At 44.2% G+C, this 24,363-nt stretch overlaps 1 protein-coding gene across 2 annotated transcripts in view; it reads left to right on the forward strand.

Moving 5' to 3' along the window:
- The window catches only part of SOAT2 (sterol O-acyltransferase 2), a 467,803-nt gene that overhangs the window by 365,381 nt on the left and 78,059 nt on the right, over positions 1-24,363 (forward strand). The gene's annotated exons all lie outside the window — the stretch shown is intronic.

Here is a 24,363-nt window from a genome sequence, read left to right on the forward strand (position 1 = left end):
CACTTGTGGAAACTTTTCTTCTTACAGTTTGTATGCTTCTCTGTAATATTTTTTCTTGCAAACCTTGCACTGCTGATTAACTGGACCAAAAATCAGTCTCCAGCACTTAAAAAGAGTAAAGTGATATGGTCAACTCACGGTTTGTTCATGGCCTCCCATTCAAATCCCTGACATACACCAACTAAATTCTAAAGTTATAGTTATAACTTAAAGTTATAATTTGTGCCCCAGTTGAAACTTACTTTAACTCACTCACCTCTGTACAGAGTGTATTCAACTAGCTAGCTTATACCCTTTTATATTACATAATTCTAGCATGTTAAATGGTAGCATTCATACAAAAATTCATGACATCTAAAATTACATCATTTATGAGAACAGTGTGCATGATAGAAGGCTGAGTTATAGTTACTGTAGTGTGGTGAGTGAGCAGACCACAATGTATATGGAGGTGCAAGAGTTATAGTACATTTCAACTGGGGCACAAATTATAACTGTAAGTTGTAACTATAACTTCAGGATTTTTAATGTATGTTAATTTAAGTTGGTTTTGTATACACAAAATGAATAAAGTTTTCAAACTATAACGTATGCCTAACCTTTGTTTTTTTCATTGAATTTCAATGTTTTAAAAAAAATATGTTTCAAACTGTAGAGTGTAGTATCATTGAGTGGAGTGTCATTGAGTGGAGTGTTGTGGAGTACAGTGGAAGAGAGTTCTGTACAGTGTAGTGTTGTAGAGTGGAGTGTCAGAGTGGAGTAGATTTGCATAGCGTGGAGTGCCATAGAGTGAATTGTCGTAGAGTGCTGTAGTGTGGAGTGTTGTGGCATAGAGTGTCCTGGTGTACAGTCAAGAGGCGTAGAGTGGAGAGACATAGACTGGAGTGGCGTAGGGTTTGGCGGTATGTTGTAGAGGAGAGTGGAGTGGCATAGAGTGTAATGGCTTGTCATAGATTAGAGTGGAGTGGTGTGTTATAGAATGGCGTGTCATAGAGTCTTAGAGTGAAGGAGAGTAAAAAGTGGAGTGCCTTAGAGTGGAGTGGCATATTGTAGAGTGGTGTAGCAAGGCGTAGAGTGGATTGGCATGTCGTAGAATGGAGTGGCGTGTCTTACAATGGAGTAGAGTGGAGTGGTTTGCAATTGTGTGTCATGGCGTAGAGTGTCATAGTGCAGAGTGTTGTATAGTGTTGTGCTGTACAGTTTTTTTGCATACAGTGTTGTGGCATAGAGTGGAGGGGCTTAGAGTGAAGTGGCGTAGATTGGGGGCGTGTTGTAGAGTACAGTGGAATGGCAAATTGGAGTGGCATGTTGGACAGTGGAGTGGTACGTTTTAGAGCAGAGTGGTGTGTGTCGAGTGTTGTACATAGGAGTAGAGTAGAGTAGTGTGTCATAGAGTAGAGTAGCTTGGAATTGTGTAAATGTAGTTGGGAATCTACATCTGCACAATTGCGCAGTAGCACAGAATGGAGTACAGTTTCATAGAGTGGAGTCGAGTGGAGGGGCATAGAGTGGAGTAAAATGTCATAGAGTGGTGGGGTATAGAGTGTCATAGAGTGGAGTATAATGGAAATGGAGAAGTGGAGTAGAGCGGAATGGTGTACAGAGGAGTAAAGTGTCATAGAGTAGTGTGGAGTAGAGCAAGGCATCAATGAGTGGTGTAACGTGTCATAGACTGGAGTGGCATGTTGTAGAGTGGCATACATCGGAGTAGAGTGGTGGGTCATATAGTGGAGTAGAATGTTAGAGTGTTGTAGAGTACAGTGGGGTGGGGTGGGGTGGAGTGGAGTGTCACAGAGTGGAATGACGTGGCGTAAGGTGGAGTGGTATGTTGTAGAGTGGAGTGGCATGTCATAGAGTGGAGTGACATGTCATAGAGTGGAGTGGCATGCCGTAGAGCACAGTGGCATGTCATAGAGTGCAGTGGCGTTCAGTGAAGTAGAGTGGAGTGGAGTGTTGTGTCGCAGAGTGAAGTAGCGTGTTGTAGAGTGTAGTGGCATGTCGTAGAGTAGAGTGATGTATTGTAGAGTGTCTTTTGTTATAGGTCTTTTTTTATTTCAATAATAATACAGAGGTACTTCCTAGATAGTTTTAAGGATGGACTGCAGTACTCCATAAACTTTTAAAAAAACATATAAGACAATAAAAATACTCTCCCCTAACTCTAGACACTTTTTTAAAGTGCTTCAATTCTTTCTGTACATTCTAAAGACATTATTAAGCTACATTTCCCCTTGAATACAGAACAAACACAAAGTGTGGTGTAAGCAATATGGCTGTCTTTTTATTTTGCAAGAGCTGTAAATACCTAATATTATTGGGGGTCATTACAATGGTGGCCGGACTTCAGTTTGTCCGCCATCGCATCGTATTTGGGACCGCCCACCTACAAGGCGGCGGTCCCACAGGCCAAATTAAAATGGGACTGCCACCGTGGCGGTCGCATTGGCCACCTTTTACATTGCGGCATGTGCTGCTGGCTACAGCACCTGTGCAATGTCAAACAGGGATGTTTTACATATCCCTATACTACATGACAGGCACCATGCAGTGCCTGTCACTTGGTTCAGGGATATGGAGGGAGGCACCCAAAGAAATGTGCCAGGGGGGGAGTGGGGCCCGCTACGAGCCCCCATTGTCCATCCCTGCCAGCCTTTATATGGCCGGTGAACCGCCATGGAAAGGCTGGCGGGGAGGGACATCCTAATCCCTATGGCGGTGCCTGGTAGGCACTGACACCAATGCAGGAGATTGGAGGCCCTCCACCGCACCAGCGGGCTCGAGGAGCCCGCTGGATGCGTGGCATTTCCAACCGCCATGGAACATTACGATGGCTGGCGGGGAATGGCTCACCGATGGCAGTGAGACCGCCACTGACAGCCTGTCGGTGGCTGTCTCGCCGTCATCGCAATGACCCGTAATGTGTTTTGTCATCGTCATGTAGAGTTATATACTACGCAATTACCATGTGGCCCAATATATCACTAAGATTGTGCCCCTTATAACTTTAAAACTACTGAACCAATTTACATTAAATTACAAAAGGGAGCCTTTCCACCCCATAACCTATATTCCTGCCGCATTTCAGGAAAATCCGTTCAGCCATTTTGTCGTCACCCCTCAGTAAAAAGTCTACAGAAAATGCATTGGTTGAAAAACGTGTTTTGGGACCCCCTTTTTTCTTTGCAGCCCCTTAACTAATCACCACAACACTTTGCATAATCACTCAAAGTATAATAAGGGATAGGTCTGTAAAGTTGTGTGGAGATTCATGAAAGAGTAGCAAAGTTGTTACCAATCAAAGATTAGAGGACTTTCTATCACTCAGAATCAATAGTACAGCTATAGAGCGGTCGCCACCCCTCTGAAATATATATATATATATATATATATATATATATATATATATATATATATATATATATATATATATATATTCATCAACAGATTGCCTTTTGCAAAATAGAGCGCACTCGAGCCAGCGCCGGATTGTGGAAAGCCTTTAATTCAGGAAGGACAGCATACAAAACTGCGTGTTAGTAAAGCCAAGTTGCTAGTGTCATCACGACGCGTTTCGGGCGGGACGCCATTCTTCTTGGTGTACCACCGCAACATATCCAGCCACACACCACCTCATTATTTAACCAGTCACACGCCCTCCAATGGGCCAATCAGGTGAAAGGTCGGTCCCAGATGGATTCTGGTAGATGCAGTGTGTGCAAATCTGATCCCCACAATATCACTGCTGTAAATTAATGGCATCTCATCCTGTATGGACCCCCAGTATGTTGCCGTCCTTAATCAATCCAAGCGTGGCTCCATGAGACCCAGCAAATGTCGGGCCCCCTGGCCCCCTTGCAATCCTCAGGGTGGTGCTGCTCAACACGGCAAGGCGGCCGCGAATATCTTCATCAACAGTTTGCCTTTTGCAAAATAGAGCGCACTCGAGCCAGCGCCGGCTTGTGGAAAGCCTTTAATTCAGGAAGGACAGCATACAAAACTGCGTGTTAGTAAAGCCAAGTTGCTAGTGTCATCACGACGCGTTTCGGGCGGGACGCCCTTCTTCTTGGTGTACCACCGCAACATATCCAGCCACACACCACCTCATTATTTAACCAGTCACACGCCCTCCAATGGGCCAATCAGGTGAAAGGTCGGTCCCAGATGGATTCTGGGAGATGCAGTGTGTGCAAATCTGATCCCCACAATATCACTGCTGTAAATTAATGGCATCTCATCCTGTATGGACCCCCAGTATGTTGCCGTCCTTAATCAATCCAAGCGTGGCTCCATGAGACCCAGCAAATGTCGGGCCCCCTGGCCCCCTTGCAATCCTCAGGGTGGTGCTGCTCAACACGGCAAGGCGGCCGCGAATATCTTCATCAACAGTTTGCCTTTTGCAAAATAGAGCGCACTCGAGCCAGCGCCGGCTTGTGGAAAGCATTTAATTGAGGAAGGACATGATACAAAACTGCGTGTTAGTAAAGCCAAGTTGCTAGTGTCATCACGACGCGTTTCGGGCGGGACGCCCTTCTTCTTGGTGTACCACCGCAACATATCCAGCCACACACCACCTCATTATTTAACCAGTCACACGCCCTTCAATGGGCCAATCAGGTGAAAGGTCGGTCCCAGATGGATTCTGGGAGATGCAGTGTGTGCAAATCTGATCCCCACAATATCACTGCTGTAAATTAATGGCATCTCATCCTGTATGGACCCCCAGTATGTTGCCGTCCTTAATCAAAAAGATTAAATTAAAAAGATTGTGGCAAGAAGATTGACACGCACTGCAGGTCCCAGAATACATCTGGGGCGAACCTCCTATATGATTGGCTCATCTGTGGGCAGGAAATTGGTTCGAATTGAACAGTTGCGTGATGCTGAGTGTTGCTGCTGAGCACCAGGAAGAAGGGCGTTCCGCCCGAAACGCGTCGTGATTTTAAGCAGCAACTGGACACACTGACCCACGCTGTGTATCCTGCTCTTTCCAGAATAAAGGTTTCCACAAACCGGCGCTGTCTCGAGTGCACTTCAGTGCAGAGGGCACATGTTTTTGATGATATATATATATATATATATATATATATATATATATATATATATATATATATATATATATATATATAGATATATAGATATATATATATTATTTCAAAGGCCCGAAAGCTTAAAGACGCACTCTCAGCACTTGAAACCAACAGGCTTTAATTCATGGAACCGGCATTTTGCATTTCAGGTCAAACTTTTAAGCTGTTGCTGACGCGTTTCGAGCGCAGCATTTGGGGAGTTAATTTATCGGCATCGCATTTGGGAGCCTACTAAAGGTGAAAATAATGCTTTTTAATGCTCAATTAATTACAAACTACTACGGGACTCACTGTGAGTAAATAATTTTTCTCCAACTGGGACTCTATATCCCAGCATGCAAGAGTTCTATACATAGACACTGAGCATGACCCACTGGGGGTCGCTGCATGCATTTAAAGTTGATTGGAGTTACCTGTGGGTTTGTTGAGCTGCCCAGGAAGAAGAGGACAGGGTCCTCGACACTTCCTGATTTCGACCGATTCGAATGTTGACTGACATGTAACCACCAATCAGAATTACGCTCGCGCACGGCACCGTGCGCGCACCGTGCGCGCATATAGATATTTATGTGCTTTTAAATGCAATTTTCTCAGGAACTACTGAACAGATTGACACCATATATGCAAAAGGCACATGCCTGACCTGAGGACTACCTCTTTGCCAAATTTCAAGTAATTCTGTTCAGCCGTTCGGGCTGTACCTTCGACTAAAGGTCCTATGGGAAAATGCATTGGGAAAATGCGTTTTGGGACCCCCCTTTTTTCTCAGCCCCCGCTTGATGAATCACCCCGAGACTTTCAGGGTAGGAGCTGAGCGGAGCGTACCATTAGTTTTGAAAATTTCGCGAGGATTCGTCAAACGGCGCCAAAGTTATTCAAAATAGAATTTTGAGATTACCTATGGAAACTCGGTCCTAACTATAACTATCTACTGGCGACCATATATATATATATATTCAGTGAAAAAACCATAGGTTTCACACATGTTATAGTTAGCTGTACATTTCACTCGTAAAAAAACAATAAAATTCTCGCGTTATAGTTAGTGCAGGCAACTATAACTCACGCGACCGCAATCCTCTGCTGATGATGTCAGATATTACATCACTGATGACATATGTGTGTTTATAAAAAATAAATATTTGTAATATATGTAAACCTAAAGATACAGTATTTGCATCAACAGAGGATTGCGGTCGCGTGAGTTATAGTTGCCTGCACTAACTATAACGCGGGAATTTCATTGGTTTTTTATGAGTGAAATGTACAGCTAACTATAACATGTGTGAAACCTATGGTTTTTTCACTGAATTTGCAAGGTTTTTTAAATGCTAATTCCTAACTATAACGTGTGTGAAACCCATGGCTTTTCAGTGAATTTGTACGGTTTTTTAAATGCAAATTTTTTTTTGAGATTTTTTGTAAACCTATGTATAAAATAATATATGTACTATATCCTACATTATGGAAAGTTTTTTTTTGTTTTTTTATGCATTTTTTTCCGTGCGCGTACGGTAAGCTGACGGTACGCGCTCCGTACGTCATAAGTACGGTGCGCGTACGTAATAGGATACGCGTACGGTAAGCTGACGCTACGCGCTCCGCACGTCATAAGTACAGCGCGCTTACGCGTTACGTGCGTGATGTACGCCTACACCCGGAAGCAACGTCGCGGTTACGCAGGGGCGTGTAATGCGCATGCGCGAGTGCATTTTACGTACGCGCTCCGTAAGCGCTCCGTAAGCGTCACGTTCGCGCATGCGTACTTGTTTACGAGCGCGTACCGTAAGCTTACGGAGCGCGCACGGTAGGTCATGTGATCCACAAAGAACACTTTTCATTGGTTGAAATTACTTTCAGTTCCAGAAACTTCCCACACCACACCCATTCCCCTCATTACTGCTTGAAAGAACACTTTTCATTGGTTGAAACTACTTTCAGTTCCAGAAACTTCCCACACCACACCCATTCCCCTCATTACTGCTTGTGATTCTCTAGGAGCAGGAGCTGAATTGTCTTTGGGATACAATGGCAGAACAGCAGACCTCTTCTGAGAGTGAGGCTAGCAGCACCACCATCATCCAGAGAAGGAGGAAACAGAAGACTTCTTTTGTATGGGAGTATTTTACTTTTCCAGAGGGGGAGAAAAAGGTCAATGCTCCACTGGTCACTTGCACACTTTGTGACCGTGTTTTATCAAGAGGAAATCCTAGGAAAAAGTATTCCTTTGGAAATCACTCTATGATGAGACACCTTAGGGATAAACATCCCAGGACCTTTGATCGACATACTGGAGAAAACTCTTCAGTAAGTCACCAGAGCCCAGCCTCAGAAGCTCAGCCGAGTACATCATCGGCAGCTCAGCTGAGCCCTTCCTCTGAGGTGGGAGCATCACCTTCTTCTGCTCCTCTGGACGTTAACCCTCGATTTGGGAGGGTTGTAATGAGGTGTATAACGTGTTGTGGTCTTATTGTTTTTGGGGAGACCAGTGTTCCCCTTATTAACAATAAGATAGATCAGCACGTTTGTAGACGCTCATAATATTCCCATTCTTTCTTTCCTCCATCCCTCTATGAACCCAACGGCTCTTTTAAGAGCCAACCTTACCTCACAATTTTTTTTTTTTTTTTAAGCTTTCCTTTTTGAAAAATTTTTTTTACCGTGCGCGCACGGTACGCGTAATCACGCGAATTTCGCTGAATTTCTCCGTTTACGCCGTGCGCGTACGCTGCGCGCATTCGGCGATTTTTTTAAAAAAAAACATTATTTTTTTCCCCTTGGGGGTCCTTCTAAGACCCTCTGATAAAGGCTAGGGGGTCAGGAACTGTCCAGCCTGCCCCCTTTTCACGTTATCCACCTTTGTTTTACACCCCCTCAGACTGCGAGAGACAAAATGGCGGCCGACACTTCCTGATTTCGACCGATTCGAATGTTTACTAAGATCTAACAACCAATCAGAATCGCGCTCACGCACAGCACCGTGCGCGTACGGTAAGCTTACGGTAAGCGCACGGAATGCGCCCACAGATATATATATTGATTTAAATGCTATTTTCTCAGGAACTACTGAACAGATTTACACCAAAAGGCACTTCCTTGACCTGAGGACTACCTCTCTGCCAAATTTCAAGTAATTCCGTTCAGCCGTTCGGGCTGTAGCTGTGTCTAAAGATCCTATGGAAAAATGCATGGGGAAAACGCGTTTTGGGACCCCCCTTTTTTCTCAGCCCCCGCTTGACGAATCCCCCCGAGACTTTCAGGGTAGGAGCGTAGCGTAGCGCCCCATTAGTTTTGAAAATTTCGCGAGCATTCGTCAACCGGCGCCAAAGTTATTCCAAATAGAATGTTGCGGATTTCCTATGGAAACAGGGTCCTAACTATAACTATCTACTGGCGACCGCCAGTAGATAATATATATATATATATATATATATATATAGATATATATAGATATATTTTGTTTGCTATGTTATGCTTATTCTCTATTAATTATATCGATACTGATATTTCAGCCTGGTATTTATCAATGCTGTTACTAGTCCATAATGTTTTTAGGACGACACACTCGAACTTATGAGCATTTTGTTTATGTCCATTGTTAATGAGCAATGTGATTAGATGAAGTTGATTTTAAATGGAAGGTCCCGCATCAGCGCGTCAGGTGATCAAGATTGCGGAGGCGATCGAAACGCGTCTGAGGCGGACACTTGTCTGGCAGTAATGAAAATAAAAACGTCAGATTTGAATTTGTGAAGCCGCCTGGTGTATTTACTTGGACGACAGCATTGCGCATGGATTAGAGGTCCGTACCTGTATCCAACCCCCCGCGTTGCACTCGGGAGGTCAGGACTTTGTTTATATATATATATATATATATATATATATATATTCCAAATGCAAGGACACCCACAATTGGAGACCCGCTCGTAGCGTGCTTAACATCTTTATTTCACCAAGCAGCATCGCAGACAACTTAATGAGCACAGCAAAGTTCAGCCACTTTCTTCTCCCCTACGCGTTTCTGGCATTCTGCTGCCCTTTGTCAGGGGAATGGCATCTTGCGATCAGCAGCGGAAGGTGAGTAGTTGTAATGTTTCTAGGTTCCGCCCCATGGGCGTGTCAGCCCAGTGCTTCATGGTATTCTGAGTCTTATACAAATTGAAACCTCTCGTAGGTGCCGTTGCTGTTTGATCTTTCATAAAAAAATGGAATATTGGAATATGGGCGGCCTACCCAGGTCGCGGAGAACCCCTCCCTGCTGAAGTGCGGGTCCTGCGAAGGTACGATACCAACGCGCATGGAGAAACGTGGAGTCTCACCGAGTTTAAGAACAGCACAGCGACAACAGCGTGAGGTAGAGCATACCCATTGAGGAAGTTTTTATTGATGAAAGATCAAACAGCAGCGGCACCTACGAGAGGTTTCAATTTGTATAAGCCTCAGAATACCATGAAGCACTGGGCTGACACGCCCATGGGGCGGAACCTAGAAACATTACAACTACTCACCTTCCGCTGCTGATCGCAAGATGCCATTCCCGTGACAAAGGGCAGCAGAATGCCAGAAACGCGTAGGGGAGAAGAAAGTGGCTGAACTTTGCTGTGCTCATTAAGTTGTCTGCGATGCTGCTTGGTGAAATAAAGATGTTAACCACGCTACGAGCGGGTCTCCAATTGTGGGTGTCCTTGCATTTGGAATATGGGCGGCCTACCCAGGTCGCGGAGAACCCCTCCCTGCTGAAGTGCGGGTCCTGCGAAGGTACGATACCAACGCGCATGGAGAAACGTGGAGTCTCACCGAGTTTAAGAACAGCACAGCGACAACAGCGTGAGGCAGAGCATACCCATTGAGGAAGTTTTTATTGATGAAAGATCAAACAGCAGCGGCACCTACGAGAGGTTTCAATTTGTATAAGACTCAGAATACCATGAAGCACTGGGCTGACACGCCCATGGGGCGGAACCTAGAAACATTACAACTACTCACCTTCCGCTGCTGATCGCAAGATGCCATTCCCGTGACAAAGGGCAGCAGAATGCCAGAAACGCGTAGGGGAGAAGAAAGTGGCTGAACTTTGCTGTGCTCATTAAGTTGTCTGCGATGCTGCTTGGTGAAATAAAGATGTTAACCACGCTACGAGCGGGTCGCCAATTGTGGGTGTCCTTGCATTTGGAATATATATATATATGTATATATATAAGAGTTGCCCCCAATTGAAGAAGACACACACGGCGAGCTGTTGACCGTTTAATCATAGGATTGCAGAACCATACATATATATATATTCACTGAAAAAAACATAGGTTTCAGGGACATTATAGTTAGTAATTAGCACTTAAAAAACCTTAGAAATTTACTGAAAAAACCATAGGTTTCAGGGACATTATAGTTAGTTGGACATTTCACTTGTACAAAAACCAGAGAAATTCAGCCGTTATAGTTAGTTCAGCTAACTATAACTCGCGCTCCGCAATGCACTGCTGATGAAGTCACATATTACATAATTCATGACATGGTCAGTGACATCACTGATGTCATCACTGATGACATCTCATGTCATCTTATCGTGCCCGGCCTTATTTTTTTTATATCAAAAGGGAGGGGGGCTGAGAAGCCCTCTCCCGGGCCACTTCTGGCCCCGGGGACCCCATGCCCCGGGACCGGGCCTCCTTGATGGGGACCGTGGGGGGAGCACCAATGCCCCAGCGGTCCCAGCCTGCTCCCCCCCCTCCTGAAGGAGCCGGCATTGCTTTTGGGCAAGGGGAGCTGCTAATATGCAAGGCCCCCTCAAAATAATTAAATGTCCCGGGGAGGTGGCGGTCCCTGGGGCTGCGGGGGATCCACGTAGCCCCCCGCATTTAAGTAAGGTAGCCCCGGGCAGGTGGTGGTCCCCGGGGCTTGGAGGCCCACGAGGCCCCCCCACATAATTAGGAATGCCCAAGGGAGGTGGCGGGCCCCGGGGAAGCGAGAGGGGCAGTAGTCTGCTCATGCAGTTTTTGTGAAATACCCCCGGGGATGTGGCGGTCCCCGGGGCTGCCGGGGGGGCGTGCCCCCCGCATATGATAAACAAAGCCCCGGGGAGGTGGCAGTCCACAGGGCTGTGGGGGGTCCCATGGGCCTCCACACCATAATTAACAATTGCCCCCGGGACCTGACCCAGGGCTCGAAACAAATGAAGCGCTGGTGACCGCGCTTTTTTTTTTTTAATAATTTCGTCCGGATTCGCACACCCACCACGTATTGGGCCGAAATTAATTTTTTAAAATCTAGGGCTAGGGGGTCAGGGTGTTTCTACCCTGCCCCCTCTTCTTATTTTTAACCTTTATTTTACTGTTTTCTTGTGACTCGGTTCTACCGAGTCACAAGATGGCTGCCAACACATTCTGGTTTGGAGTGTTGGCAGCCAATGAGAAGTCAGCTCGTGCTCGGGAGGAGTCCCAACTCCTCCTTGGTGCTCAGATATCGATATTTTTCTTTTTTTGAATTTCTCAGCAACTACTGAACGGATTTACACCATTTAAAGAAAAGAGTGCTTTCTGGACCAAAAGCTACATTTTTGCTAAATTCGGTGTAATTCCGTTCAGCAGTTCGGGCTGTAGCCGTGTCTAAAGTTTCAAATGGAAATTAACATAGGGAAAAAGCATTTTGGGACCCCCCTTTTTTCTCGTCCCCCACTTGACGAATCACCCTGAAACTGACAGGAGCTGACCTGAGTGAACCACTAGTTTAGAAATTTTGCGAAGATTCGTCAAACGGCGCCAAAGATATTGGCAAAAGAAAAAAACGCTTTTTGAATAGAAACAAGGTCCGAACTATAACTACCAACTGGCGACCGCCAGTAGGTAATATATATATTTTTTTTATCACTGAAAAAAGCATAGGTTAAAGTAAAGTTATAGTTAGGTGAAAATGTCAATGACAACATTAATGTTTTGAACAACAAATAAATTCCCCAGTTATAGTTTGCAGAGCTAATTATAACTTGGCCCTGGCCATGCACTGCTTGTGACCATACATATTACATCACTCATAACATGCTCTATGACAGGCCCTGCCTCCAACTCCCTGGAAGGTAGCCATCCAGAGGAAGCCATCCCCATGCTGCACACAGCCTTTGGTCATGCATGGCGTGGGGTTAGCCGCAGGGCCTGTGTTCCATCCAGGACCTGCTTCCAACTCCCCGCAAGCAGTCACCCTCATGCTCTGCACTGCCTTTGGCCATGCGCAGCATGGGGTTGGCCACAGGGGGCTTGGACTGCCATCAGGCCCTGTGCCCAAACCCTCAGCAGGGTGCCACACCAAGGCCTTTGGCATGCGCAGCGTAGGGTTGGCCTTCGGGCCCCGTGGACCCTATCCTCAGGGGCCAAAACAATTATATATTAAGGGGAGGTGGATGTGCAAACTCCTCCCTTAGCCCTTAATTGGCCCTGAGGACCCCAACTCCTGGGGTCTGTTCCAATAAAATGGGCAGGGGTAATGTGTGACCCTCTCCCCAACCCTTAAAGGGCCCTAGGGACCCTTTCAACGGGACCAAATAAAGTTAAACAGGGGAGGAGAGCATGCAGCCCACCTCATTGAGTTATAATAGGCCGTGAGGACTACTTCTCCTGGTGCCAAAAACAATATAAAAAGGGGAGGGGGCATGCAGCCCCCCTTCCCAAACCTTCCTGGGCCCAGGGGACACCATCTCCAGGGCCAAAATCTAAGGGGAGGGGGACATGCAGCCCCACTCCCGAGCCTTAGTAGGCCCCGGGACCCCATCTCCCGAGGCCAGATATCATAAAAAAATGGAAGGGACTGTGTGGTCCCCTTTACCAAGCCTTCATCAGCTATTTATGCTGCTCCCTCCAGATCGGAGCAATATGTTGATCTGCTTCCCTGACCACATCAGTGCGGGCAGGTAAATAGATATCAAGTCTGCTCCTAGCTGGCTGGAGCATTTTTAAAGCGTATGCCTGCTGGGAGCAGACTTTGTGTTTGCTCCCATTTGACGGGAGATTTGAAAACGCTCCCGTCATATGAGAGCAACAACAATTTTCCATGCCTGCGCCGGTGTGGGCAGGGAAGCAACTGTTTTCCTGGGAGGGCACCTTGGGACACAGCAAGTGAGCTGGTCCCGGGGGATGGTGTCACCAGGGCCATTAAAGGCTCAGGAAGAGGGGCCCCACGTGCCCCCTCCCCTTATGGGATGTGGCCACAGGGGATTGGCTCCCCAGGGCATATAATGGCTTAGAGAGGGGTGCCACGTGACCCCCCTTTTAATTAAATAAGCGAGATGGCCCATGGGAAAAAAAGGTACATGGGCCAATCAGAGAGCTCTTGTATTAAATTGGCGGTCCTGCAAGATTCTCGAGGAACTCTCACTGACCCAACTGTCGAGATATACAGATATATTTAACCTTAATTTCTCAAAAACTACTGAACGGATTTACACCTAATCACAGGAAGCACATTTGCCTGACCAAGATCTAGCTTCTTGCCAAATTTGGTGCAATTCCGTTCAGCAGTATTTGCGGTAGCACTTCTTGGAGACGTCTATGGTAAATGCATGGGGATTTTGTGTTTTGGGAACCCCTTTTTTTCTTAGCCCCCACTTAAAAGATCCCTTCGAAACTTTCCTTGCATAGGCTAGTCAAAAAGTAGCACCTTTTTGAAAGTTTTGTGGAAATTCATGAAGCGGGGCCAAAGTTATTAGCAAAACCAAAAATGCATTTCCTATGCAAACGCTGGCCTAACTATACCTACCCAGTGGTAACTGCCACTGGGTAATATCTATCTATAGATATATATAGATATACATATATACATTAATTGAAAAAACCTTAAAGATGAAAGTGAAGTTATGGTTAGTTTTGATTATAGTACCAGCCGAGGCTAGCTACTAGAGGCAGCATAGAAAACTATTCGATGTGGTATATACAATAATTATTAGCTACATGAAAAACATATTTCCTATGGAAACACTGACCTAACTATAGGTGGGAACCACCATTGGGTAATATATATATATATGTATATATATATATATATATATATATGTGTGTGTATATATATTATCTACTGGCAGTCGCCAGTAGATAGTTATAGTTAGGACCGTGTTTCCATAGGAAATCTCAAAATTCTATTTTGAATAACTTTGGCGCCGGTTGACGAATCCTCGCGAAATTTTCAAAACTAATGGGGCGCTCCGTTCAGCTTTTCCCCATGCATTTTTCCATAGGACCTTTAGACGCAGCTACAGCCCGAACGGCTGAACAGAATTACTTGAAATTTGGCAGAGAGGTAGCCATAAGGTCAAGGAAGTGCCTTTTGCAGGTCTGGTGTAAATCTGTTCAGTATTTAAAAGCATATCAATATCTATACGCGTGCACCGTGCGCGCACCGTGCGCGCACTGTGCGAGCAACCTAACGTGCGCGAGCGTAATTCTGATTGGTGGTTACATGTTAGTCAACGTTCGAATCGGTCGAAATCAGGAAGTGTCGGCCGCCATTTTGTTTGTTTTCAGTGCGAGAGTGAAAAAGGAAGGTGGCGAACGTGAAAAGGGAGCAGGGTAGAGAGTTCCTGACCCCCTAGCCTTTGTCAGGGGGTCCCTGAAGGACCCCGAAGGCAGAATCTTTTTATTTTTTTTTAATCGCGGGGGTGCGCGGTGAAAAACCAAAACAAAAAAAAAAAGGGGGGGTTTTCAAAAAAAATCACGGGGGTGCGCGCACCGTGCGCGCACGGTGAAAATAAAAAAAAAATGTAATACGTAGTTTATTGTAAAATAAATATATAAAAAAATAATAATACATAAATAAATTAGCATTTAAAAAACCGTACAAATTCACTGAAACAACCATAGGTTTCACACACGTTATAGTTAGGGATTAGCATTTAAAAAACCTTGCAAATTCACTTAAAAAACCAAAGGTTTCACACATGTTATAGTTAGGTGGATATTTCACTTGTAAAAAACCAATGAAATTCCCCCGTTATAGTTAGTTCAGATAACTATAACTCGCGCGACCGCCACTCTATCACAAGGATGATGTCATCAGTGATGTCATGAGTGATGCCACTGACCATGTCATGAGTGATGTAATATGTGACGTCATGAGCAGTGGATTGCGGGCGCACGAGTTATAGTTATCTGAACTAACTATAACGGGGGAATTTCATTGTTTTTTTACGAGTGAAATATCCACCTAACTATAACATGTGTGAAACCTATGGTTTTCTAAGTGAATTTGCAAGGTTTTTTAAATGCTAATTCCTAACTATAACGTGTGTGAAACCTATGGTTTTTTCAGTGAATATATATATATATATATATATATATATATCAAATCCTCCTTTCGTAGCACCAGCCGGTGCTACTGCAAGACACGGACACAGGTATGCTGGTGCAGGATTATTTGCTCAGTTTATTTTCTCACAAACTTCATTCGGTTCTGACGCGTTTCGACCGACACAGCGGTCTTGATCACATATATATATATATATTCCTCCTTGGCCCGATTTCGAGGGTATTGCTGGTGCTCTTGGTGGTACGATCCTTGTAAGCTCAATTGCAAAGAATTGTAATTTCTTCCAGTCACTTCGATGGTATATCTCCATATGTTTTGCCACTGCATTGCTCCAATCATTATTTGTGGTGGCTCCCACATGTTCTAATATTCGTTTCTTCAGTTCACAAATAGTGCTTCCCACATATTGGAGATTGCATGGACATTCTATTACATATATGACAAATTTACTGTTACATGTAATATGTTGTTTCATTTTCCATTTTTGCTTTGTTACCATCTCTTGTTTTGCCACTGCAATTTGGCACACTTTGCATTTGTTAGATTTGTGAAAACCTGAATGTGTGTGTTTTTTAAAGTGACTGTGCATTAAAGAGTCTTTAAATACTTTGCTCTGCGGAAAGTGACATTTGGATGATTACCCATTAATTTTGCCACTGTCGGGTCCAATTGCAAGATATTCCACCGTTTTCTTAGAACTTTGTTCACTTTTTTTGCCTCCGCTGAATATGTAGTAATTAACCGTATAGGACATTCCCTTTTAATTATTTTTTCTTTATTTTCAAGCTTTGATGATCTTGACATTTGTTTCATTTTCGTTATTCCTCTTTTAATTAAATGTTTCTTATATCCCCTTACATGGAATCTTCATGTTGTTTCCTGGGTGTATTTTTCTATTTCTTTTTCTTGAGGACAGATTCTATGAATTCTTAAAAATTCGCCATATGGGATGCTGTTTATTAAGCTTTGTTGGTGGAAACTATCCGCGTGCAGTGTTGCATTTGTTGCTGTTTTCATCCTATATAATGTTGTTTGAATTTTCTTGTCCTCCAAATAGATCTCCGTATCTAGGAATGTTACTTTTGAGTTACTTATCTCATACGTAAATCTCAGATTGGTTGATGTGGTATTTAAGATGTTAAAAAATTAATGATATTCTTCTGCACTTCGGTCCCAGATTATAAATAGATCGTCAATATATCGTAGCCACATAATGGTCTTATTGTCCTATTCATCATGATCTGGTATCCACGCCACCTCTGTTCCCACCAGCCAATTGTTAACCACGAATAGCTTGGGCTAAAAGAAAATACCATTGCTATACCTTTTGTTTGTTTATACAGTTCCTTTCCAAACAGGAATACAATTTCTGTTAAACACATCCTTATCATCTCGAGTAACATTTCATTATGACTGGAGAATTGGAAGTTTCTCTTCTTTAGAAAGTATTCACAAGATTGTAATTCAAATTAATAGTCAATGTTGGTGTAGAATGCAGTCATATCCATTGTAATTAGTTTGTATGTCATTTGCCACAAAATTTCCTGTAATTATTGTAAGAGGTTCCCTGAATTTCTTAAGTATGAATTAAGGTCATGAACATATGGTGTTAAAAAGAAATCGGTATAATTTGCAACCGGTTTCAGTAAAGCCCCTTTGGCATGATAGGTCTTCCTGGTGGTTTCGTGAGGTGTTTATGAATTTTGGGCACGAAATACATCGTGGCTGTTACTGGGTGTTTGGTTGTTAGATATTTTTGTTCTTCTTCATCTAGTAGATTCATTTTTACATAATTGGCTACTTTGTCATCCAGTTCTTTCTTAAGTTATACCGTTGGATTTTATTGCAATTTGACATAATATTTCCTGTTGTCCAGTTGGGAATAGGCCTCTTTCATATATTCTTCTTATTCCATTATAATTATGTTTCCCCCTTTAACAACTGTTTTTATCTCTTTTGTTTAATCTTGTTGTAGCATATGAAGCGAATCTCTTTCTTCTTGTGTTAAACTGTCCATATGTTTTTCTGTAGTCACTTTGTACATATCTTGTACTACCGCTTAATGGAACACGCCGATCTTATTACCTGACCTAACTATAACTACCCAGTGGCAGATATATATAGATATACATATATATATTCATTGAAAAAACATTAAAGATGAAAGAGAAGTTATGGTTAGTTTTGATTATAGCACCAGCCGAGGCTAGCTACTAGAGGCAGCTTAGAAAAGTATTGGATGTGGAATATCCAAGTAGTTATTAGCAACATAAAAAACACATTTTCTATGGAAACACTGACCTAACTATAACCACCCAGTGGTAACAGCCATTGGGTAATATATCTATCTATATATATATATATATTCACTGAAAAAACCATAGGTTTCACACAAGTTATAGTTAGCTGTACATTTCACTCGTAAAAAACCAATGAAATTCCCCCGTTATAGTTAGTGCAGGCAACTATAACTCACGCGACCGCAATCCTCTGCTGATGCTAATACTGTATTTAGACACTTATTTGCCCATGTCTTCTTCCATTAAATTTTAGCTATACATATATTACAAATATTTTTTTTTCATAAAGACACATATGTCATCAGCAGAGGATTGCGGTCGCGTGAGTTATAGTTGCCTGCACTAACTATAACGGGGGAATTTCATTGGTTTTTTACGAGTGAAATGTACAGCTAACTATAACTTGTGTGAAACCTATGGTTTTTTAAGTGAATTTGCAAGGTTTTTTAAATGCTAATTCCTAACTATAACGTGTGTGAAACCTATGGTTTTTTCAGTGAATTTGTACGTTTTTTTAAATGCTAAGTTACTTTACGCCATTCGTGGCGTGCGCACCCAGTTAACGCAGTTCATTCCGTGCGCGCACGGTGCGCTTCGCGCACCGTGCGCGCACAGTGAGCACGCGGTGCGCTTCGCACACCGCGCGCCTACTTTACGCAGTTAGTGCCGTGCACGCGCGGTGGTCACGCGGTGCGCTGCGCGCACCGCGTGCCCACGTTACGCGGGATGGGCCATGTACGCACGATGCACTTCGCGCACCGTGCGCACATGGGGGACATATTATGCGCTTCGTTGTGAAAGTTATTCATTTGTACTTTCCAATGATATATATGCCATGCGCAAATGGTGCCATGCGGGCACCATTTGCACACGGGGAGGGGAAAGTGTGGATCATTTTTTTTTTTTTTTAATTTTTAACCGTACGCGTACGGTAAGCGTAATCGGCGATTTTTTGAAAAAATATAAATTTGTTTTTTGGCCTTGGGGGTTGTTTGGGGACACATATATGTATGCTGGGTGGTTAAGAAATGAATATACTCCCCCTGTAGATGTTTTTTGTCTTGGTTTTTGTAGCCCCCCGCAGAGTGCGAGAGAGAAAATGGCGGCCGTCGCTTCCTGGTTTCGACCGATTCGAATGTTTACTTAGATCGAACAGCCAATCAGAATCGCGCTCGCGCACGTCACCGTACGCGTACGGTAAGCGCACCGTAAGCGCACCGTAAGCTGGCTCAGATATATATATTGATTTAAAGGCTATTTTCTCAGAATCTACTGAACAGATTTACACCAAACCTACAAAAGGCACTTCCTTGACCTGAGGACTACCTCTCTGTCAAATTTCATTTAACTCTGTTCAGCCGTTCGGGCTGTAGCTGTGTCTAAAGGTCCTATGGAAAAATGCATGGGAAAAACGCGTTTTGGGACCCCCCTTTTTTCTCAGCCCCCGCTTGACGAATCCCCCCGAGACTTCCAGGGTAGGAGCGGAGCGCAGCGCCCCACCTATTTTGAAAATTTCGCGAGGATTCGTCGACCGGCGCCAAAGTTATTCAAAATAGAATGTTGCGGTTTTCCTATGGTAAGAGGGTCCTAACTATGACTACCTACTGGCGACCGCCAGTAGGTAATATATATATATATATATATATATATATATATATATATATATATATATATATATATATATATATATATAATATACATATATATATATATATATATATATATATATATATATATATATATATATATATATATATATATATATATATATATATATATATATGTGAGAAAGTGGCTCTGTATATACTGTTCCCTAATAGGTACAGGGTGTACAGAGTCCACAGTCCCCCAGAGGCTGATAGAGGTCAAAGTTAGGTATGACCTTACTCTCAAAAGTGGTAGCTTGGTCGAGCAGTAAGGCAGTACCAGAGGACAGTGTAAAGCATTTATTGTACACACTCAGTCAGCAAATGGTTTCACACACTCAATAACTGAACTCTAGGCCAATGATTTATATATATAAAATATATGCTTGTTTTATTTTTAGAACCACAAAGGGAGTAAAAATATACTTTCTCAGAATGAGAGGTTGAATATAAATACTTTTGTCTTAGGCAATAAATTTGTATAAACAGTCACAGTTGGTTGCAATAAACAATCCTATTTCCTAAACATAACAATGCATTGAGCTCAATGGTAAATTCAGGTTATCTTGTAATAAATTACTTTTCAGATTACTTTTGAAATTCCAGGTCTGGCTCCTAGATCCAGCTCTGGGTCAGTACTCAGAATCAAGTGATGAAAGTCGACTTAATAACTGTAATGATTTTTAAATAATATTTAGCTATTTCAAAAGTTAGCACTTAGAAAATATTTCAAAGAAAACATTCAATGGATCTCTATGGCAAGAAATTCAAATTGCAGGTAGAGTACTTTATCGTTACTTTAGTAATCCAGGACTGGGTACCTAGACCCAGGACTGGGGTCTTTATCAGAAACAGGTAAGTAATTTCGTTTGCAGAAATGGTACGATTTTAAAAGAATATTTCAATTTTGCAAAAACAGACACTTAGAAGAAATTTCACAGAAAAGCAGACAATGGTTTCCTATGGAAGAAAAATGAGTTAGAGGTAAGTACAGTTGTGGACACTTTTCAGGGCTGGGCACCAAGATCCAGCACTGGGAGCTCACCTAAGAGCAGGTGAGTAAATTCGTTTTTGTCACTTGGCTGATTTTTAGTGAATATTTGCAGTTTTGAAAAGTTCACACTTAGAAGATTTTTCAAGAAAAAGCCAGTCAATGTTGCCCTATGAGGAAAATGAAGTTAGCGGTTTAAGGGTAAGTACTCGACTGGCAGAGTTGAAATTCCGGGCATAGACTCAGGGGTCCCCCAGTGTCAGGTAGGTACAGTTGGTTCACCCTCAGCGGTTTCAGGACGGCCGGGTGCAGAGTGAGTTAGGCCCAATGTTATCCTATGAGGGATAGGGGGGCCTTGGTTGGTGGCTGCTGTCTGGCAAGCCACGCGTCTGTGGGAGCTGGGCTCCTGGTCACTTACTCAGGGCAAGTGGGGAAGTAAGTTAGTGTAGAGAGTGCACTGCCAGGGCCACTCGGGCGGCTGGGTGCAGGGTGCTTTTGAGCCTTCGGGCGCTCAATGGAAGTCAATGGGAATGTTCCGGTTTGGAAAAAGGCTGCAGGCTCGGGGACGAGGATGTTTCCGGTGCCACCACCACTTCGAGGGGTAAGTTGGGTAGTTGTAGGTTAGGTGGGTACCCCGGGATTGGGCACAGGGGGCAGCAGGGCGCCGGGTGCAGGGGTGCCTTTTGACGTCGGGAATCTTACCCTCTGGTTGATCGCGGCTGGGGTGGCACTCGGTTCTGAGGCTGCAGGCTTCGTCCAGGATGTCGAGGGGGGTCCTTGGGTGCCGGACTCGGGGTCACAGTCGCCGTGGGGTCGTCCTCAGGGTCTTTGTCCACTCCGGCACTGGCCAGGCTTGGCTGGTGCAGAGTGTGTTGGGTCCGCGGTTCCGGGCTGCTGCCAGGAGTTAGGAATAGGTTTCTCGAGTAGAGCCTCTACTCATGGGAGTCCCAGGGAATCAGAGGTCAAAGGTAGCCAGGTCCTCCGGGGTTTTTGAGGTTGCTGGCCACAAGAGATGCCGCGCTGGAGCAGAAGCAGGTTCGAGGGTCGACAGGCCGGTAGGGCTGGGGCCAAAGCAGTTGGTGTCTTCCTCTTTTTAGCAGCTGCAGGGCAGGTCTTTTTTCTTCTTGCTCTTCTTGTAGGTTTCTATCTGGAATCTGGGGAAGGAAGGTTCAGGGGGCCCCTAAATACTAGATTTAGGGGCGTTACAGGTAGGTGAAGGCCAGGGACCAATGGGTCCTTGTCCTGGGGTGGGTACACCCCCTATCCTGCCTCTCTCCTGTGGGAGGAGGGCAGTAGCCTAATCCTGATAGGGTAGGGCCTCCCATCTTCAAGATGGCGAGAGCCCGGGGATGTGCTTCACCTCGCCTCCCCCACCTGAGGGGTGGGGTGGGCAGGCTGGCACATCCCCTGTCCTTGTATGGGGTTTCCGGCCAAGCTTCCTGCCAGAGTGGGGGGTTGCAGTGGCCTGGGGAAACTCCAACTGGCGGCGTGCCTTTGAAGCTTCCCTTTGCTCATCCTGGGGGGAGGAGATTTCTCACCTCACCCAGGATGTGCATTGTTGCAGGCCCGGGAGAGCAGGGGCTCTCCCACCCAGGGGTCCAGCAACGTGTCTGCTGTGTGGCAGCCTGGGCAGCCTCAGAGCAGACGTGGATTGTAGGTTAGCTGTAAGGGGGCATCTCTAAGATGCCCTCTGGGGTGCTTAGTACATTAAATCCCACACTGGCATCAGTGTGGGTTTAATGTGCTGAGAAGTTTGATACCAAACTTCCCAGTCTTCAGTGTTGCCCTTATGGTGCTGTGGAGTTCGTGTTTGACGAGCTCTCAGCACCATGTACTTGTAAAAGGCAGCACTGTACTTACAGTGCCCAGGAATGGACCTGGGTACTGTAGGGGCACAGGGCTCCTGCTCCTGTGCCCACACCATAGGCATAAGGCACCCAGCCAGAGGGGTGGCTGACATATGCCTTGGCAGTATAGGTAATGGGCATGGCACACAGAGATGTGTGCCATGTCGACTCTTTGTTTTGTCCTGCACCCAGACACTCAGCCTGCAAAGGCAGTGTGTGTGTGTAAGGGTACAGGGCCTCTAAGGGTGGCACAATGAGTGCTGCAGCCCTTAGAGGCCTTCCCTGGTCACAAGGCCCTGGGTACCTAGGGTACCATTTACCAGGGGCTGACATGTGGCCAGGGTTTGCCAATTGGGAGTTTGTGTGTTTTAAGGAAGGAACATAGGCCCTGGGCACCTGATTGGCAGGAGCCCAGGGCACAACAAGGAAAAGTGCATCAGCTATTAGGCAGAAAAAGGGGGGGTTACTGCAACAGAAACCCACTTTCTCACAATATATATATATATATATATATATATATATATATATATATATATATATATATATATATATATATATATATATATATATATATATATATATATATATATATATATACATATATATAGGATCGTGTTTCCATAGGAAATCCGCAACATTCTATTTGGAATAACTTTGGCGCCGATTGACGAATCCTCGTGAAATTTTCAAAATAGGTGGGACGCTCCGCTCCGCTCCTTCCCTGAAAGTCTCGGGGGGATTCGTCAAGCGGGGGCTGAGAAAAAGGGGGTGTCCCAAAACACGTTTTCCCCATGCATTTTTCCATAGGACCTTTAGTCCAAGCTACAGCCCGAACGGCTGAACAGAATTACTTGAAATTTGGCAGAGAGGTAGTCCTCAGGTCATGGCCTTTTGCAGGTCTGGTGCAAATCTGTTCAGTATTTCCTGAGAAAATAGCATTTAAAAGCATATATATATCTATAAGCGCGCACCGTGCGCGAGCGAGATTCTGATTGGTTGTTAGATCTTAGTAAACATTCGAATCGGTCGAAACCAGGAAGTGTCGGCCGCCATTTTGTCTCTCGCAGTCTGAGAGGGTGAAAAACAAAGGTGGAGAACGTGAAAAGGGGGCAGGGTGGACAGTTCCTGACCCCCTAGCCTTTGTCAGGGGGTCCCAGAAGGACCCTCAATGGCCAAAATTTCCTTTAATTTTTTTGCGAAAAATCGCGGAGTACGCGTAGCGTGCGCGTACGGTAGAAACGGAAAAATTCCACGAACTGCGTAACGTGGGCGCGCGGTGCGCGAAGCGCACCGTGTGTGTACGGTACGCGCAAGGTGAAAAACCTTAAAAAAAAATAAATACATAACTTAGCATTTAAAAAAACGTACAAATTCACTGAAAAAACCATAGGTTTCACACACGTTATAGTTAGGAATTAGCATTTAAAAAACCTTGCAAATTCACTTAAAAAACCATAGGTTTCACACATGTTATAGTTAGCTGGACATTTCACTCGTGAAAAACCATTGAAATTCCCCCGTTATAGTTAGTGCAGGCAACTATAACTCACGCGACCGCAATCCTCTGCTGATGACGTCAGATATTACATCACTGATGACATATGTGTCTTTCTGAAAAAAAAATATTTGTAATATATGTATAGCTAAAAATGAATGGAAGAAGACATGGGTAAATAAGTGTCTAAATACAGTGATGTAATATCTGACGTCATCAGCAGAGGATTGCGGTCGCGTGAGTTATAGTTGCCTGCACTAACTATAACGGGGGAGTTTCAATGGTTTTTCACGAGTGAAATGTCCAGCTAACTATAACATGTGTGAAACCTATGGTTTTTTAAGTGAATTATATATATATATATATATATTCCCAAATTTTGCAAGTGTAACGACCACCACCGAGCTGTTCTTTCACCAGATCTTTTTATTTAGGATAACCTAAATAAAAAGATCTGGTGAAAGAACAGCTCGGTGGTGGTCGTTACACTTGCAAAATTTGGGAATTTAAAACGTCGGCGCGCTCCGCCGACACCGAACGACCTGCCTGCCTTGGGCGAGGGGAGACAGAAGGAGCAATCTGGAAATAATATATATATATATATATATTCACTGAAAAAACCATAGGTTTCACACATGTTATAGTTAGCGGAAATTTTACTGATAAAAAACCAATGAAATTCCCCCGTTATAGTTAGTGCAGGCAACTAT

The sequence above is a fragment of the Triturus cristatus genome, chromosome 4_1 (genome assembly GCF_964204655.1).
Source record: "Triturus cristatus chromosome 4_1, aTriCri1.1, whole genome shotgun sequence".
NCBI lineage: Eukaryota > Metazoa > Chordata > Amphibia > Caudata > Salamandridae > Triturus > Triturus cristatus.